Source organism: Aulostomus chinensis, chromosome 20, assembly GCF_037954235.1.
Source record: "Aulostomus chinensis isolate RoL2024-O1b breed Wild chromosome 20, RoL_Achi_v1.0, whole genome shotgun sequence".
Classification (NCBI taxonomy): domain Eukaryota; kingdom Metazoa; phylum Chordata; class Actinopteri; order Syngnathiformes; family Aulostomidae; genus Aulostomus; species Aulostomus chinensis.
The window spans coordinates 9751208-9770175 of record NC_141339.1 but is presented as its reverse complement, the minus strand read 5'-3'; the positions used below and the strand labels follow the sequence as shown (position 1 = coordinate 9770175).

Sequence of the window (18968 nt, the reverse complement as noted above, 5' to 3'; positions counted from 1 at the left end):
TTTAGCCCTCTTCTCTAAATTGACATTTACTATCATATAGTATATACTACGGCCCAACCAATATGGATTTTTTGGGGGCCTATGCCGATTTCGATATTAGGGAATAAAAATATTCACATACATTTATTGAAGTAGAATTCATGGTAGGCCTGTTCGTGGTGTGCATTACATTGCAGTGTCTACTTAAGAGGTCAGTAGTAAGTGTATAACTGTAGGTAAGAGGCAGGGGGATAAACAGCGTCATAAGAGTTTCTGGTAAGACATGAATTGAACTGCACCTCTCGGATGTCCTCTCAACGTGCGTTCACATCGTCTTTCCTCCATGAAGTTGTAACTTCGACCAGAAACGCTTTTTCCTGCTCAATGCCAGAAGCTCAAAAACACAGTCCGCGCGCTGCTGGAAATAAATGCAGCCCACAACGAAGCCTCATCCCAATTATCTAGTCTAGCCTCATCTAGTCTGGTGACATGCAGCTGCCTCAGTGAGCGTAACACCGCTTTGAGGCACTGTAACGATACCGTTACATTATTCATGGTGCCCTGACTGACTGGGTTAAGTAGTTTAGCAAGGCAGCTCATTTTTAAGCTAGGTTAACCGAACTTTGTTTAGCTTGCTAACATATCATGTCTGATACTATCAGTGACGCGTGACAGTCACAAAGAGGCACGTCATGGGAAATGGGAAAACGATTCCGTTTTTTTGTTTTTTATTTCACAAACTGGTTAATACAAACTTACCATCGAGGCAAGCTGCTTGGTGTTAGTCTGGTATGCGCTGTTGGCTCCTCAGTACCGTCCACTACTTCACGCTCACTCTGTCGGGTTGCTATGGAGCGTGACGTGAGAGGAGTCCGAGCGCCCTCTACTGGATGCACAAGGCATTTTATTACTGAAAATTACGTGTTAAAATCAGCAAACTTTTGGCCGATTACTGATTTTATTCTAATGGCTATAATCAGCTACATGGATTAAATCAGCTTTTATTCAAACGTTTTCTTCCACAAAAAGCGTGACAACTTTCTCAAAAAAGATTTTGGGACAGTTCCGGTTTATTATTAATTTGTTCTCATTTGGCTGTCTCTCAGTTTGCGCACTATGGAGACGAGCTGCTAATGAAAGTAAAAGCAGAATGTGGAGATAATTACAGTTACAGGGGGTTCAGCTGCTGTTCTGAATCAATTACCATGTCATTTGGCTGTGATGGTGACTTCTTGCAAATTTCTCTCATGGCAAATAATTAAATTATCAATATGGCAGCCATATGTTACCCACAGTGAGAATGTGTGTGTGCACTTGGATTACATTAAATTTTACATAAGAGGAGTGATCCAGGAATGAATCAAATAAACCACAACAGTTGAGTGTAAAACTGAAATTTAGATGGAATTAAACACTTCCATGACATTAAAGATTGAAGTGGGAAATACAAATTATCATGCTATTTAGGATTACAAATGTATTTTCCATTGGGAATGCTACTAATGTTGTGGTTTGGACTTTTTGTACTATACAGTGTGTACCATCTCTATACTAATGACTGATTCACACTGCATGAATTATCCTAAAATATTCGCCTCATGTCCCTACTCTGAACTACTGTTAAAATTTAAACATTTGCAGTTCTAAGCAAATAAAAATACAATATACTGCAGTTAAAATATAGAAGTTAGTTGTTACTGAGGTAATTAAATACAGTATGATCATTATATAGTTATTCCTTCTGAGTAAATTAACTGCATTTCTTTTTAACAGCATGCGTTTTTGGTCTCTTGATTTTTATTTCTTCTTGATTTTGATTGAAACATTTGTTTGTATTATATGCAAAATTTGTTGTCACTATCAGCTCTATTTTTTGAATGAATAATACAAATATATGTTACATATTTTAATAATTCATCATTGTTCCAACACACTAAAAGTTATTTTCAAAGGGATTGTTTATATTATCATTATATCTTAAATAAGACAGAATGACTTTCCAAGTGAGAAAAAGTACATTGTTGTTGTACATTGGTAGATTATTATAAGCGAGACAAGTCACAGTGTGTTTCTGCTTTTCATAAGCCAATAACAAATTAAAATATGACTATTATCTTAAAAACAAACCAGATTAAAAACAACTGTTAAGGGATTCTCTAATTTCCACAAGAAATGAGAGCCAAATCGTACTTGGAAAGATATTGGTTGTTGGAGACTAAAGGTGACGACACTGGTATTGACCCACACCAATTACAAAAAAGTCTAAGAGCATCACAAGGTAGAACTCTTTTAGCTACATTCACATCCGCTCATGTATACATTCATCAGACCAGTGCGTGTTGCCTGATTGAAAAAGGAATGAAATGGAGAAAACATATCTATGCACAGGAATTATGACATCATCAGATTTGGATACAGTTAGAAATCAATTCCGAAATCAAAAGGATTGTTCTTTAACCTATGTCTAGCATCCTACTTAATTTCATCAAAGTCTGTGATCAATTTTTTGAGTAATCTTGCTGGCGGACAAACCAGTGCCGGTGATCACATGACCTCAGAAAGAAAAATGAATATGCATTACATGGATAATAGTACAAAATATCTGAACTGTGCAAATATATGATTTCCCCACATGCTCATATGGACTGTCAACAATTTTAAGGTATAGCTAATAACTTAGGATTCTTATTCCTGTGACACAATATTCATTGGTGGCTGTAAGCAAGCTAACTTTCCTCAAATTGTATTGAAATATTATAAAAGGCCCACAATTTCTTTGTAACAAAAATTGGGTTGCCTATTAACATATGAAGCTACTTTACATGCATTGACAGGATTATGGTTGAACGAGCCTTTTATAAGTTAATAGCTGGTAAGGAATTTTATCTGGTATCCTCTGTTTAACTTTCTTCATCCCTGTACTTCAGGGAGAGCTGGTCTCACCCCAGGGCCTTGACCCGGGTCTTGGGGTGAACCTGTGGTGTCTTTCATAATTCTTTTTTAATCGTAATTTTGTTGTTAGAACACTTTCTGATAGTAAAACTGACACCAGGGTTGTCTAGATGCGTCACTGTGTTTAGACTATTTTTGAAGGTCACATTTGTGCAGGATGTTCCAATTAGGTGGCTACAGTTCAGTCCGACATTACTAGTATGACTGTTTACGAGGGGCGGAACTCAGATGTTCTGGGGGAGCTGAGTCAACCTCATCTCACAGCGACCCTTGTATATCTGTTCTGGATATATCCAGTAAAGTGTCCAGTTTTAGCCATCTCTGAGTCTCCAGCTTGTTTCTTTTGTCTGACAAATTCTTTCATCAAATAAAACTCCTTTACAAAAATATATAACATGCAATGATCTATAATAGATTCAACTTAATCGCTACTTTATGAAAACCCATCTTCATTTGTTCAAAAGAGAGTACGTACAGAGATGTGTATGTGTGGGAGTACTGAATGAACTTGAAGTATTGTGTAACATTTTTTTTTACAAATATGTATGAGGGGTGCCTTTTTTCCACTCGAGCATCTGCCCCTTAAACTTTCTGCAGATGCCCAAAACTTTTAAGGACACGCTTTAGTTTTACGGAACTTAATCTGTAACTCTAGCTGTATTTGATCTCTTCCACTTTCCTCTGCAGCGATTGACAGAAAAGGGCAAAGATGTTTTGAGAATATGATTACAATGCTCCTTTTGCTGTTTGCTTAGAAACAATGTATTCAATTTTCAAACATGTACAGTAGGAGTTCAAGGAACTTAGCCGTTACTGTTCTTTTATTATCCTCTAGTATGAGGATACCCTTCACAAAAATGTGTGGTTGCCAGGCAACACCAGATATGCCAGTAGGAGACTATTTGGAGGGTAGGGCTCGTTTTAAACTTCGTCCTCATCCATCAGGAGGAGAAGTAAGCACCCATAGATTATAATTATAGTAAAAAAAAAAAAAAATTAAAAAAGATAATTGTAAATACAACTGAATCCTAATTAGGGCACTACAGTACATGTGTCACTGCTGGCAAATCTAAAATCAAATACAGCCATTGAGAGGAGGTCAACCAAATCAGTCATCTTGACAGGTTATCCTGCCTTGCAATAATTAAACCACATGTGGTTTCAGTACTCAATGAGCCGTCTGACACATTAATGAGACATAAGAACATGCTAAATGTGCCATAAAGGGTGACAAGCACATTTATGATCACACTTCACTGTATGTCATATCTCCAATTATTCTCACAACTGCCTTAAGCAGATGACATCTGCATTTCCTACATGCTCTTCCAGGCTGGTATTGGATTTGTCAGGAAGCCAGCATGGTGAAAGTCATCATACATCATCATCACCTGTGCGTTTAATGTCTGGGGTTTCATTACCTCTCCGTCAAAGGACAAGCAGGGGTTAGTATGTCTTTGCGTTGGCCTTAAATTACACAGAAGGGCCTCACCTTTCAGATTTTGAAAGTACAAGCCTGTCACTGCAAAGTCCTGATAAACACAAGTGCGACGACCTCAGCTGTCCGCTGAACAAGGCTCATCTCCGCCCATGGAGGGTAACATCAACACTGTGGCAGCAGTGATTGACTGGGGGATATTTACACGTGCAGCACTGGCACCACACTGCAAGGTGTCACCTATTATTTTTGAGGTGTTTCTGCTTTACTAGACACCACAGTTGTAAGGGACTAGGTAAGGGGTGGCATGTACCTGTTTGTGTGAGCTTGAAGTGTCAATACAACAACTTATGAGGCCATGCTCACAGCAGAGTCTGAACAAAACCTGAAGTGACTCTGTTTCTCCAGAATGAAATGTGCCTTTGGCTGGATAGTATTAATGTGATGTCTTTGTCTGTGTCAGTTCCCCACAAGTGGCAACAATTACGAATGGTGGCTATAATGCAGCGTAACTCAACACAGTATTGTCATGATGCTTTGTATAGAATAACGATGGCGTCATGACACGATTATCAATAAATTGCAAGAAAATGTATCTACAATATATCACAATATCTGAATAAAAAGAGAAAAAATGAAGAAGGAATTAGTGATTAACAGCACTTACATATTAGTGCAATGTCCAACAAAGTGCAGAGTCGGAAACTCTCTGTAACACACATGCACTTTGTTTCCAACAAGAAATTTCAATATCTACTCACACACTCACACGGTGGACGCCACCATACAAGGTACCAATCTACTCAGGAGAAATTAGGGGTTCAGTATCTTGCTCAACTTTGTCATGGTCAACAGGGAAAGTGAGGTTAGAACCAGCAACCCTTCAGTTGTTTGATAGTCACTCCACCTCTGAGAAGGTCTGCAGCATCGATATAGAGTCCAACCCCTAGCACTTACTTTCCAATACAAGAACAAATGTAGAGATGAATATTGGATTAAAGGAAGTCACATTAAATTAGATAATGTTGTATTTTATTGTGTTATATTTTTTGGCGATGCAATATTGGAGCAGAATACGTGGTTCACACAAACACGCACGCGCGCACACACACACACACACACACACACATACATAAAAAACATTACCACTAATGAATCAATGCATACAAAATCATGCTGTAGTATTACATTATACACAAAGACGTTATTATGTTATGTGCCCATGATTTTATTACATTATGAGCCGTTATTACATTATGAGTTGCTACACATGCAAATATCATGGTTTGCTATGCATAGTTTACTCCTAATTCCCCCGGCTGTACCCGCTTTTCACCAGCTCAACCATGACTAGCTGATGACTGGCTGACCGCTGCTGCAACACAGCTTCAAGGGCTAATCATTCAAGAAGAAGGGATTGTCAAGCAATGTAATTATTCATGTATTTAACACTATGATGTATCACCTTTCAGTAGATGTTTCTGAAGAGTATCAGCTGTAATTAGCGACCATACCCACCTCTATCGCGCTATGACTATTGTTTAAAGCATTTGGGAATGGGAAGGGCCCTGGAGAGTGAAGCCTTGGAGTAATGTCCTGTCCTGTTGGTATTCCCAAAGGTTGGGGGTGATGATAATTAAAGGGATACTTCACTCAAAAAGGTGTTTTGTTTTTTTGTTTTTTGCCATTCAAGCATTTGCAAATCTGTGTCTAAAGCTCATGAAGACATTTCCCCTCTTATATCCCTCTTATATTTCTTCTTTGTGACTCCATTATGCAGAGAGAGCTAGCCATGTATATTTAGCTTGAAGCTAATGGTGACAGGAGGCTAACAAACGCCAAAGCAATAAAACAATAAAAAGTCCATTTATAAACTCTCCAGTGTTGTCCAGCATTTGCATTAATTTAGTTTGTCCAGCTTGTCCAGCTCGTCCAGTACAATCAACAGCCCCTTTATCCAACATATGCTCGGTAATCAATAAACACTGATTTGTGCTACAGAAAATTCAGAACACCTCCAATTCTAAGCGACCATGAACAAGTGTGGATGATAATGAGTGAGTTGGTTCAACTAAATGCGCAAGCTTGAGAACAAGCACCAAAATGGAAGTATTTGTTTGTTTTACCTGATGGATTATGTAAGCAAATGGTTGGATAAAGAAGGTGTAAGTTATACCGGATGATGTGCTTGACTTTGCAAACAGACAGTTTTGGCAGTTCTGCTGTTGCTTTGTTGCCGTAGCTCTTAATAGCCAAAATTCACCATACATGGCTGGTTCTTTCTGCATTTCTAGATCTCATGAAGTAGCAAAAAAGCATCTCCATGTGCTCAAAACACCAATTCATGAGTGCTTGAAAATCAAAATACATGTTTTCAGTAAGTAACCTCTCAGTCTTACACACACACACACACACAGTCTTACACACACCCCCATGGTATGAGTGCCATCCTTGTTCCAGCCAATTTTCTTGACCACTTAAAACTGTGCCAGCATTCGTATAAATCAGTCAGTCATTGCAGTCAACACATTATTTCATCCAAAGAGAGTTATACACATCACATGGACTCACTGTTAAGCGTCTAGAACTCTGTGGTTTTGGATAAATGATGACATGGCTGGATTAATAAAATATGTAGTTGGTTTTTATAAAGTGCTGCAGGGAAGTCATATTTTTGTGCACCAACCCAGATATTAGCACCACCATGGGTTCCATCAACCACAAGCCAAATTGACTTTTACATTGTGCTTTTTTTGTGTTTTTTTTAATCATTGCAGAATATCAACTTAATGGTGGACAAATTTTTATTAGACTGAACAAACATGACCACTTCAACGCTAACACAGTTTTCATTTAGCCATTCCAGCAAACACCATTTTTAGGTAAGATTAAAGCTTGGAAATTCACAATTCACTAACTCATTCCAAAAAAAAAAAAAAAATCCCATTAACTTCAAGAAAAATGGAAAGGGGAGCATCTACAATGCTAACATTTTTCAGGTTTTGGGACTCAGTCTCTCTTTTTCTGAATTTTGGAGACACCAGGAAATTAAACAGGGAGGAAAAACATCTTTATGAGTTTAAGACATCTATGGTAACATGGAGTCAGCAAAAAGCTAATTACATTTCTTGGGTGAAAATTCTCTTTTAGAAAAAGGGAGAATTCTTGAACTCTAAATACCATTTAAATGTGGAGTCTTGCATAATACCCAGTAACTTGTTTAACAACGATGGCAGTCTGCAATTAAGACTTTTCACTTGTGAAGTCGGTCAATGGGAGTGTGACAGGTTCTACATTTAGTGTGAAAACCAGCGCAGCATTCCTGCTACATGAGAGTGTCAAATGCCAGACTTCGCTGCTGTCACATTGAAAATGGCTACATTATTAAAGTCTGCTGGAAATTCAGAAGACTAAGCCATCAACCATGCCTTTTTAAAAAAAATTAAAAAAGCATAACCCCTCCATCCCCTCTCCTGTGCTGCATGCTGCCTAATGAGGCAGAAACAGAAGCTATATGGAAATCATGATGATAGCCCCTATACCAGCTAGGTCTACTGTAGAGGCAGCCTAGGCGAGGCATCACTGACTCATCACAGTGTTTCTTCAAAGCGAATGGACAGCTGGCAGCAAGTGTCCATGCCAGCCGGCCTCCCCCAAGGTCACAGTCGGTCTTTCAGAGAGCCCTGGCACCGGCGCAGCAGATGCTGTCAAAATGATGGCCTATTATTACTCATCCCGTAAAGAGGATGGCTGTCCTGAATATTTAACTCTCTCTCTCTCTCTCTCTCTCTCCCTTCTCTCCATTCAGTCCATAAATGTGTTGTTCGCAGCAGAGGCATTAACAGTATGAGGACACATTTATGATTGTGTACAGAGGACAAGATCTAAATTCAGACATGCATCAAGTCGAAATTGTCCGTCTTCTTGTGCTGCGCAAGAGCATGCATGAATTGACCAATGCAAAGTTTTCCTTCAAACTTTACCTCAAATTAACCAACATAGTGCTGGCGTATCGTTAAACATAATATGTTAACAGTGATGTGTGTCAGTTTTGGAATGGCAACATCACCGCCAGATCTATTTACATTGTACATACGGGATTCATGTCTGCGGTTGAGTCATGAGCAGCATAGAGAAGGATGCCATCGTGCAGATATCAGCAGTATGCACCAGCATGCTGTAATTACCATGTGTGGCAGCAGAGGCTGCTTTTGCAACAGAAAAGCAAAAGTTACCTTTTGTTGTTTTAATTTGAATAAAATCAGAGCGCTTTCTTCAGTGAACCCGAAACACTGAGGGTTAGGGTTCAAAATTATTACAGAGGACAATATGACTGCTCACAAATTCTCATTGGCTGAATATAGACACAGACTTTTCATCAAATTCTGCCAATGTGAAAGAGAGTTGGAGGTAGATTTAGTAAATCTGCATTTGAATATTTCCCCAGGACATCAGAGATCAGGATCATATGGACCAGTGCACCAAAATAATCTAATTGTCACTTCTAAACTAAAGCCGAATATAGCACTAATATAGCACTGTGGGCTGTGGAAAGTGAAGGTGCAACACAAGGAAGCCGAGGAGGACAAACACACACTTGAGTATAATGAGGAAAGGATCTGATTTTGATCATCTTCATCCGTTCTACTTGAAAAATCTCTATAATGAGCTCCCCTTTAAATTTTAATAAAAGTATAGAGGCACTGAGCCATTCAGTGTTGAAGACCTAATTGCTATAGCAACCTGCAGATTTCATGTGACTTGGTCGAAATAAAAACAGAATTAATATACTACTGTTAGTCAATCCCTGGATTGCTTGCATTCACGCATATGCACACACACACACACACACACACACACACACACACACACACACACACACACACACACACACACCTGCAGCTCAGCAGGCTATTGGGGTTCCCTTTTTAAGCTGTGGGACATCTCTGAACTTGAATGTGTAAAGGAGAGGAATGCACAAGAGGAGAGGTCTCTTGCACTAAGATGAGGCATAAAGGGAGAGGAGAGGGTAGTCACCTGGTCTCGAACCTGGCTGCTAGAAACCACACAGTTGTAGTGATGGGAGTCTATCACCGGAGTGCCCTCAAAAAGTAATGATAAAAGGAGAAACAAAAGATGATGAATGAGTGTGTGGAGCCTACCAACTCATTCAAAACCTCAACCTCAATTTGTGTTAAAGTCCCATTTTGAAGCACTATGTGATATGATGTAATATATTCACAGCTAGTGTTGAACACATTTGGTCTGATTGATGGAAACGTTCCTGGTGGTGACAGAGACAGCAAGACCTGGGTTGAGTGTTTTCTCTACTGTCTCCTGTATCTAGGCAACAGCAAGCCTGCACGATTATTACATCATCTGGCAGAGTGGGCCTCCCATGTATTAATCTCAAAGCAGCACTTAGCTGAACAAGAGTAAAGGATGCATCACGTTTAGAGAGGGAGTGATGGAGAACAGGGCAGAGGGTCGCAACATGTGGAGGGCTGTGTGTGTGTGTGTGTGTGTGTGTGTGTGTGTGTGTGTGTGTGTGTGTGTGTGTGGTGTGTGTGTGTTTGTGTGTGTTATCATGGAGGTCAGTCATTTAGTGCAATTAAAAACTTTGAGGAGCTGAAAGACACAAAAACACTATGAAGAGCTGAAGGAATTTCCAGTGATTTTTCCCCGCTACTTGCCAATGTCAAATTAAAACTTACTCACTCCAACAGCTTATTGGTATTGAGAAATTTGGAATCTGCAGAGCATATTAGTTAATTTAGTTGTTCCAGTTTGGTTTCAAAAGCTCTTTTTAGTTTAGCTTAGAGACCTGTTGAATACAATTCTGTTTCTATATCAAATTCATAATTATAGCAAGCATTTAATTATATGAAAAACACCTTTTCAAAAAGCTAAAGGTGGCTGGGTCTCTAGCAATACTGCGAACCAACAGGATGCCAAACACTGTCCTCCTACTCTTCTTGCTCACACAAGTGATGCATTTAATGCATCAAACTGTGCCAAAACCGAGTACGTGTGTCATAGCACTAAATGTCTATTTACTCGCGTCTTGATCAGTGTCCATGAACACGTGTGTTATCTTGTCACAAGATAAACATAGACGCACACCTCACCGTCACCACATATTCTTGGCATTATAGTCAGAGATACACCATTGACAGGTGAAGATCAAACTAAAGGGGATCGTTGGTGCCACAGGGACTCACTATTGCCTCTTAAGGAATAGAGTAGCTTTACAAGACAAATGGGGCCCCCACTAGCTTGTTGAGTATTAAAGGATAATACTTTCAAGCCCGCTAAGAGCTCGTTACTGGTTGCGGATGTTATCATCTATATTTCTGTAGTTTGCTCATTGATTCAAAATCCAAATATTGTCAGGTTTCACCACCTACTTGTTCTATAGCATACACCTCAATGTGTGCAGGGATGTGAGGGCCCATTCATTGCTGATTGTGGCTTTAATTTGGGCCTGAGCAAGAAAGTGCCAGATGCCAGTAGTTCACCGAAGAGCAGTCATCTGCATTTAGGTTATCAATACCATGAGGCATGGCTCAGGGGTAGAGTGGCCATCTAGCAACCAAAGGGTCTCTGGTTCGATCCTCGACCCCGGTGACCATGTTGAAGTGTCCTTGAGCAAGATACTGAACCCATAATTGCTCCTGATGAGTAGGTTGACGCCTTGCATGGCAGCCTCCACCATCAGTGTGTGTGTGAATGGGTGAATGGCACTTCGAGTGCCGCTAAGGTAGAAAAGCGCTATATAAAATTGAGTCCATTTACCATTTACCATGAGAATGATTCAGAGGGGGGATGCTTTATTTACCACTAGGCCTAGAAGTAAGTCATTGTTCAAAAAATAGTTCTGAACCTATATGGCTGTTTCATGATGAGTCAGATTAGATTATATTGTGTTTTGAAAGAATAACCAAGGACAGGCTCCAAATTAGTTTCAGATAGACACCTTAAAAACATTATAGCTGCTAAATTGCAAATTTGTTTGCGTTTCTGTACTTCTAGTAAAAACCAAGAAAAGCACATATTTCTGCAACACTAAAATATCAATAATCACGTCACAACCTGCCTCTGAGGTGTTCACTCCATGTAGGTGAGAAAAAAATCAACTTTATAATATTCATGTTTGTAAAATTCAACTTTACTGCAATGTTGTTGAGAAGTTTGCATTTTACTGTGTGTGCATTTCAACTCTGAAAGCTAAATAGAGGGAATATATCTGCGGGTGTATAATAGGATTATTGATAAATTACAGTAATTACTTGGTCAGGAGTTGAGAATTGAGGCCTTAGAAACTCAATTCCTAGCTTGTACCTGTGTACACAGGCTCAAAGAAACCAAGTGCAACGCTGCCCAAACGCCTGTGGGGTTTTCATTTTTTTGTTGTTTGTTTTTATTTGTAGAGGTCATTTATCTTTTATTCTGTATAGTCTATTGTTCTTTGACCCCACAATCTTCTGAAAACATGCGAGGTTGATTGTGTGCTTTCAGCCAGTAAATGATTATGACGTTTAAAGGAAAATCAAGTATTTTCCTTAAACTAACATTTTCCTTACAGTAACATTCTGAAATCGCATAAAAATTTACATTTTATCAAAATCAAAATGATTGTTTTTTTTCAATCTCTGCATGTATTTACACTTGGTAAGTGTGAAATGTTTCATTCCTGAGGCCACTGCATGCCACTTTAAAGACAATATTACATGTTTGCGGGTTTTGTTACTTTTATTACCAATGATTAATCTCACTTGTTGTTTAAGGTTGTGTTTTACTAAATGGCCCTTTCATTAATAAGCTGCAGTGAGTAGTTGTACTTGACTTGTACCATCAAAGTGGCCTTGCTTTCACAGCTAGAATCCTCCTTCCTTTACTGTCAGGTTCTTTTTAAACAGCTTCAGACAGACTTTCATTTTCAGCTAGGTACTGCTGCTGGCTACAGTTCACTATTTCAAACAAATCATGACTGAGTCCTCCTACAAATGCAGGCTCTCCCTACCTAAACACCCTGTTTGTGTAGCTTTGAATGGCTAAATCCATCTTTTACAACAATTTATAGACAAACTACTATATTTGTATTTATTTATAATGAAAAACTGAATTAATTTTAACAGGTACCTTCAGGGATATCCTTTATAGACTCTATAATTTGTAGAAATTCTAAATAGCTGGATTCAAGAGACTCCAAACCTAAAGAGGGCAGTAAATATTCAGGTGGAACAAAGGAATGCTAAAGTCATTTGCATGAGCTGGAAGGACATAAAGTGGTGGTTTAAGTCTTAAAATCAGAATAAGTTAGCATTGTTGAAGCTGCGGTTTCCTTGTCTCGAAGTCAATGGGTGTTTATAAGAAGTTTTTCCATTAACTGCTTGAATGAGTAAGGATGTTTTAACATTTTAACACAAAACACACCAGTAAATAAGACACTTGTTAATTTTAAAGAATACAGTATATTTGTATAAAAAACAAGTGGCAAGATGTGATCATAGAGGTTGTCAGGAACATTAATTAGTGTAATTAGTGGAACTGCACCAAAAACAGAAGGGTAACGCTCGTTGTGGTGATGAAATAATGCATCGCTCTCTCGGTTATTTAAAACCTAATGTTAGCTTTGCACCTCTAATGATTGTATTTATGCTTCAGAAATCCCAAAAGGGTTTATTTGTGAAGATTATCTTCATGTGTCATGACTTTTTGATTGCAGCAGAGCTTTTTTTTTCAGAATAATCCAAACTGTCGTTGACTTTTGGTCGAGGGAGGCCTTGGTGATGCTAATTTCAAAGTTGGTCTACCAAAATGTGTCCTCCAACGGCATTCGATTTGCCAGCTAATTTAGGTTCCAAGTCTTGCGTGGCTCTGGGTACGGACCAAAAGAGTGGCATAAAGTGGATGAATGGAGTTTCCCCCACAAGGTGGCTACAATGGGCTACAGTTACTGCTTACCACAGTGACTCACTACTGCCTCTTGAGGTACAGTGTGGTATTACTAGAGGGAAATGCGCTGCCTGGTCAAATCCCTTTTGTACCTTTGAATCATTCTCTTTTTCTGCACCCATTTTGCTGTCCTGCAGAAATTAGCCACAGTGTGGCTTTCACACTCAAGTGTGATTTGGCAAAGCAGTATGACATTCAAATGTCTGCTGAGGAAGATTGCACATGAACAAACTGGGTATGTCATCCTTCCATGCATTTTCTATACTGCTTAAGGATCATGGGGGGGGGCTGGAGCTTTGGGCGAGAGGCAGGGTTCACCCTGGGCGAACCGCCAGTCTGTCACAGGGCCGTTAGGAGCAATTGGGGTTCAGTATCTTCTGGGTATTTCAAACAGAAATATTTCTCATTATGCTCATCTACAGTCACAATCGCAGGCTTTTGTCCTACTTTCAGAGTGACTTGGGTTGTAGCTTTGTGAAGCACTTTGTGCAGGAATGCTGGGCTGAATTAATAACGGTACAGAAGAAAATTATGATCACATCCAAACCTTCAGATGAATAAAAACATTCACCCAAAGTAATGCAAGATTTGATCATTTGATTTTCACAAAAAGCTCGCAGTTGATATTTTTCATGCAAATAAAATAAAACAGCGGCTCAAACAGATGAAGATATGATTTTATTAGAGATGATTTGTTAATGCTAATTAATTTCCCCTTAGCAAAAATTCCACCAACTGATACTGGAAATGTGCTGCTTTGGGAGCAGTTAATTACTAGAAAGCGAACACTGGAGAGCATGTTGCTCCATTAAGATGGAAGCTGTCACAAGATTTCATGCTGATTGACTGGATTTTCCCACGACTTCTCAAAGCTTTTTTGGGGAAAATGAACAGTATACAATAGGGCAAATGAATCTCTGGCCTATAAACGCTATGTGGTGGCTATTTAAATTCACTGGGCATTCTATGAACAAAACATGGCTTTGGAGGATTTGTTTCAGAGCTTTGTGCAGTTAAAGTGTCATGGCAACCACTTACTGGAAATAATACATAGCATCATAGAAGCAAGTTTCGCCGAGCTACAGCTGGTTCAAGGGATGGCTTAATTTGTTCATCCACAATGAAAATTTTAGCAAATGTATAAAAGTATTTTTTTTAATCATGACTGTAACCCAGAGAAACAATCCATACATTTTATTTAACTGCATTGCAAGGTTGATATTGTATTTTATTGTGCGTGTTAAATATAGATTCCGGTGGAACTTGCAACAATTGAAATAACTTCAGATGGCGTTGGAAGCACTCTGCTGTTCACCAAGCAACAGCGAAGATGGAAGAGGGACCGATCGCCTCTGCGACACCCTTTCACAAGCTGTACAGCCCTGTCCTGAGGGAGCGCAAGGGTGAAACTGAATGGATTTGTATTGTTATCCATATCTGAATTTCTGTTTAGGGTGGAAGAGATACATCACATTAAACAGGCAACAAAATTTTGTAGCCATACTGTCAAAAAGCATCAGCAGCATCCATCCATATTAATGTTTCCCTAAGGAAGAAATGAGGGGATACCCTAACAAACTGAGTTTAATTGTTACTTTTCAGGTGTATGAAGAAGTGCAATTTTAAAATGTCAAAGAGAAATATACATATATCAACTATATCTTACTGCCTTGGAGGCTCAATCTGTACCAGAAACAGACAATTAATTTGCCTTACCCTCCCAGTGAGAAACAGACTGATGGAGTCAAGAAAATGTTAGCTAGGTTGGGGCTATAATAAACTGGCTGCTTTCAAACTACCTCACTGTCAGTGACACTTTCCATCTCAACACTTGAAATCCCTGAATGTGATCATGGAATATCCTCACTGCAACACCTATGGAGTGTTGATTCAAGCTTTGATTTTGTTCTTAATTGGCTGACAAAATAGTAGCTTGTTGAGGAGGTGCACAGTTTTACCCATCTCTCCTTCTTTTTAGCGCACAGCATGAAACACAGTACACAGTTTCTAAATGGGTCACAGTAAAAGCCTTGTTGACAGACAGATGCGTTCTATGACTAAACCTGCACTGTCTCCTCAGCAAGAAAGTAATAGAGTTGCCCTCTAGAGGAAGCCCTTCTCTTTCTTATTGCATACAAGATAAGTCTGACTCACTCAAACAAGTTGAAGCAATGATGACACTTCAAGACTTCTATCCACTAAATTTTCCGTACAAATCCCATTTTCAAAATATAAAAATAATTTACTGACCCAATTAGAGGGTCCGCCAATTTTCAATCTGTTCAAATGCATTATCAATATAGAAAACGATCCAACTGATGTGGCTGATGTGTTTTTGATATTTCCTAGAAGCATGTTCATATGATATTGTTTCATTTGTGAGTGCAAAGACATGGAGCAGATTTTGTCAGATCATATCTTGTCATAGGACTACAGATCCCAGGTTCAAAAGGAATCACATCCAGCATTTTTTTCCAGCAATTCATTTTGGAGGCTCAATTAGCCTCGTCCCCTCTTGATGTCTTTGGACTGTGGGAGGAAGCTGGAGTACCAGAGAGAACCCACACAGGAACAGGGAGAACATGCAGACTCCACACAGAAAGATCCCCTAGCCGAGCCAGGATTGAACCCAGAACCTTCTTGCTGTGAGGCGACAGTGCTAACCGCTGCACCACCGTGCTGCCCCAAGCAAATTTTGAAGTCTCAAAATCTATCTTGTTGGCAGAAAATATGGGGAAGGCAACAACAGCCCTGCACATCCCTTAACATCAGGAGCTTACAGTAGTTTTTGCATTATCTCACTGCTTGTTTTCTCATGAGAACAGATGACTTTATCCCGTTATATCAGGAAAACAAAAGACAGATAGTCAAGGTAATTACTTACTTAGCCTGTTATCATGAGAAAACAAAGGATTGTTTCCTCAGAGGCTGCTATAGCCTAGTATGGCTTACCAGAGCAAAATTTTGTGTTGCCATTACACAGTCCAGTCAGCATTCTCTGCCCTCACTTCACTTTTATTCAGACTTAGAAAAATTCAAACAAGTTGTATTTCAACTTTAGCAGTATGGTAGGGGGTGTCCGCACCTTGTACTTATCAGCAATCAGGCGTGTCATGAGAGCATGTGTGGATGGCGGCTTGGAAACTGTACAATAGCAGCTGTGAGATCATTAAATACCATGACTGATCAACTCGTCAGACTATACTATGGAGCAGCCCTCTTAATTTTATGGAGAAGACTGGCCAGGCTGCGTCTTTACAGGTCACCATTCAGATATGACTCTTGGTGCACAGGCATGACATTGCTCTTCAAGGCTGAGATTGGGGGATCAAATGAACCAGAAACTTATTTTCAATGTATATACTGTAGTTGAGAAATCCATCCATTTTCTCCTGCTTATTCCTATTAAGGGTCGCGGGAGCAAGAGGCTGGGTTCACCCTGGACAGGTCACCAGTCCATCACAGGGCCAACACATAGAGACAGACAACCATTCACACTCACATTCATACCTACAGTCAAGTTAGAGTATCAATCAGCCTCGTCCCCTCTTGATGTCTTTGGACTGTGGGAGGAAGCTGGAGTACCAGAGAGAACCCACACAGGAACAGGGAGAACATGGAGACTCCACACAGAAAGACCCCGTGCTGGAGCTGGGGCTCGAACCCAGAACCTTCTTGCTGTGAGGCGACAGTGCTGACCACTGCACCACCGTTCCGCCTCAAGTTGAGGAATGATTATACTTATTCTCTGTATTTATATGGTAAACTATAAGTTATCCAGACCACCATTATCATGAGAAAACAAGTTTAGTTGATAATACAATGATTAACTTGTAGTTTCCAGATAACAGCAGTCAAAAAGGACTCATATGCACAGCCATACTTGGGTTCTGTATGAATCATAAATAAATGAAATTTGTGACCTTACCTCTATCAGTAAATATCATGGTCCAAAACCGCTTGAACAACAGATGTTTTTGATCAATTTAATTTACAGCTTATTGTCATATTGCCATAAAATGAATCCTTGATAAATAGACAAGCAACCCATTAGGAGCATTTTTGGCTAAAAATTACAAACTATGGCAAATATCCAGCGACTATCATTACTGCCTTTGTGCCTTCAAGCTCCCCTGGGGTAGACAAGCTCCACACATGATCATTTAAAAAACAATTAATTTTCAATTAAACTGTCTCCATCAGAAGGTACCAGAGTTTGGAACAGAGACGTCGCGACACTTCGGTGTGCAAGTCAAGATCTTGAAGTCTTTCGTGTTTCCGATCCAGTGCTGCATAATCCTAAATGCTGAGAATGCTAAACACCCCTAAAAAAAAAAAAAAATAGCTGAGTTTCATTCACAATTTTGGAAAAGTTTTTTTTTACTTTTTAGTTTGACTTCAGCATTTTTAGAAAAGTCTGAACTTCTTCAGAACATCAATAAAAGCAATCACAATGTATGTGTGTATGAATTCTTTTGATTAGTTTTCTCTTATAATGATAACCTAGATCTCCAAATGTGTTCAAAAGGGAGCTCAAGAGTAACAGCGATGGATTCCTATGAAGTGGAATATCCAAGATGATGATTATTCAGTGTCTGTGCTGATGAGCCAAGGTTTTGCTGTTCAGGCTGGGCTGAAGGTGCTAGATGCCAGAAGCTTGCTAGTCAAGTAAAAACATCTTACGTAGGCTGTTTCCAAGTGGTAAGAGGATTCTGATTAAAGGCTAGTTAGGGATTTGCCAAAGTGGCTTGAAAGTTGCAAGGATCATTGAGGAGTGCAAAGTTTCTCTTTTCTTATTTGAAATCAAATACAAAAGAAAGTTGACAGAATGTGTTCTCACTGTGGAGGCAGCTTGGCAACCTTTTCCACAATATAGTTCCACCAACTGTTGTAAAAATGAAACCAGCTTTAGTTCTGTGTTTCAGCTGAACACCCACAAAATGCAGTTCAGTGTGTGTGGGGGGTGGGAGGGTGGGGGGGGGGGGGGTTGTGTGCATGTTTTACAAGCATGACACTGGAGAAGAAGAGCATTTGAGCGTCCATGTGAGTAAAGAAGCTAAGCAGTGAACCCTGGGATGGCCTTGCCTGACTGGACTCTGGTTTAGCACATTAGTATTAGCACTGAATTCCCTGTGTGGACATGTACCACCTGGCAAGCATTGCTGCCCTGTGTGAGTCAGAACACTCTGGCTATTAACGCACGGCAGGTACCACGGGGAGGAATCAAACCCATGTGGTAATGTTAACCTTAGCGTCCACACACACACACACACACACACACACACACACACACACACACACACACAGCATCATTCCTACCCTGATTCATACTGATCCCATAAGCACTCCCCACAGTGTGATTGCTTGAGTTCACTGCTACCAGCTTGCTTCTCTACAAACAGCACCTCCCATAACCGCCATGGCTATGAGAGCCAGAGACATTCACTATTGATGCTGTCAGCAAGAACACACATTCATTTCATGCATGACAGTATACTGATTAACACAAGACAGGTCAAAAAAGTGGATACCGATCTGTTTTACTGGCTCTGCGCTGGTGACACGCATAGGTTGGAAGCATTATATTTGCAAGATGTCCATCAGTTCATCCATTCATCCTTTCCTTGTAATATCTCAGGAA

The 18968-nt window shown here is 39.7% G+C and overlaps 1 protein-coding gene across 6 annotated transcripts in view; it reads right to left on the bottom strand.

The window, feature by feature from the left end:
• dlgap2b (discs, large (Drosophila) homolog-associated protein 2b) overlaps positions 1–18968 on the bottom strand; it is a 118407-nt gene that overhangs the window by 85597 nt on the left and 13842 nt on the right. Inside the window, exon 1 of one of the 6 annotated variants that reach the window (XM_086190643.1) lies at positions 739–793. The exons of the other annotated variants lie outside the window; for them this stretch is intronic. The gene's annotated coding sequence lies outside the window, so the exon portion shown is untranslated. Of the gene's footprint in view, positions 1–738; positions 794–18968 lie in introns of those variants that run through there. 6 annotated transcript variants of the gene reach the window in all.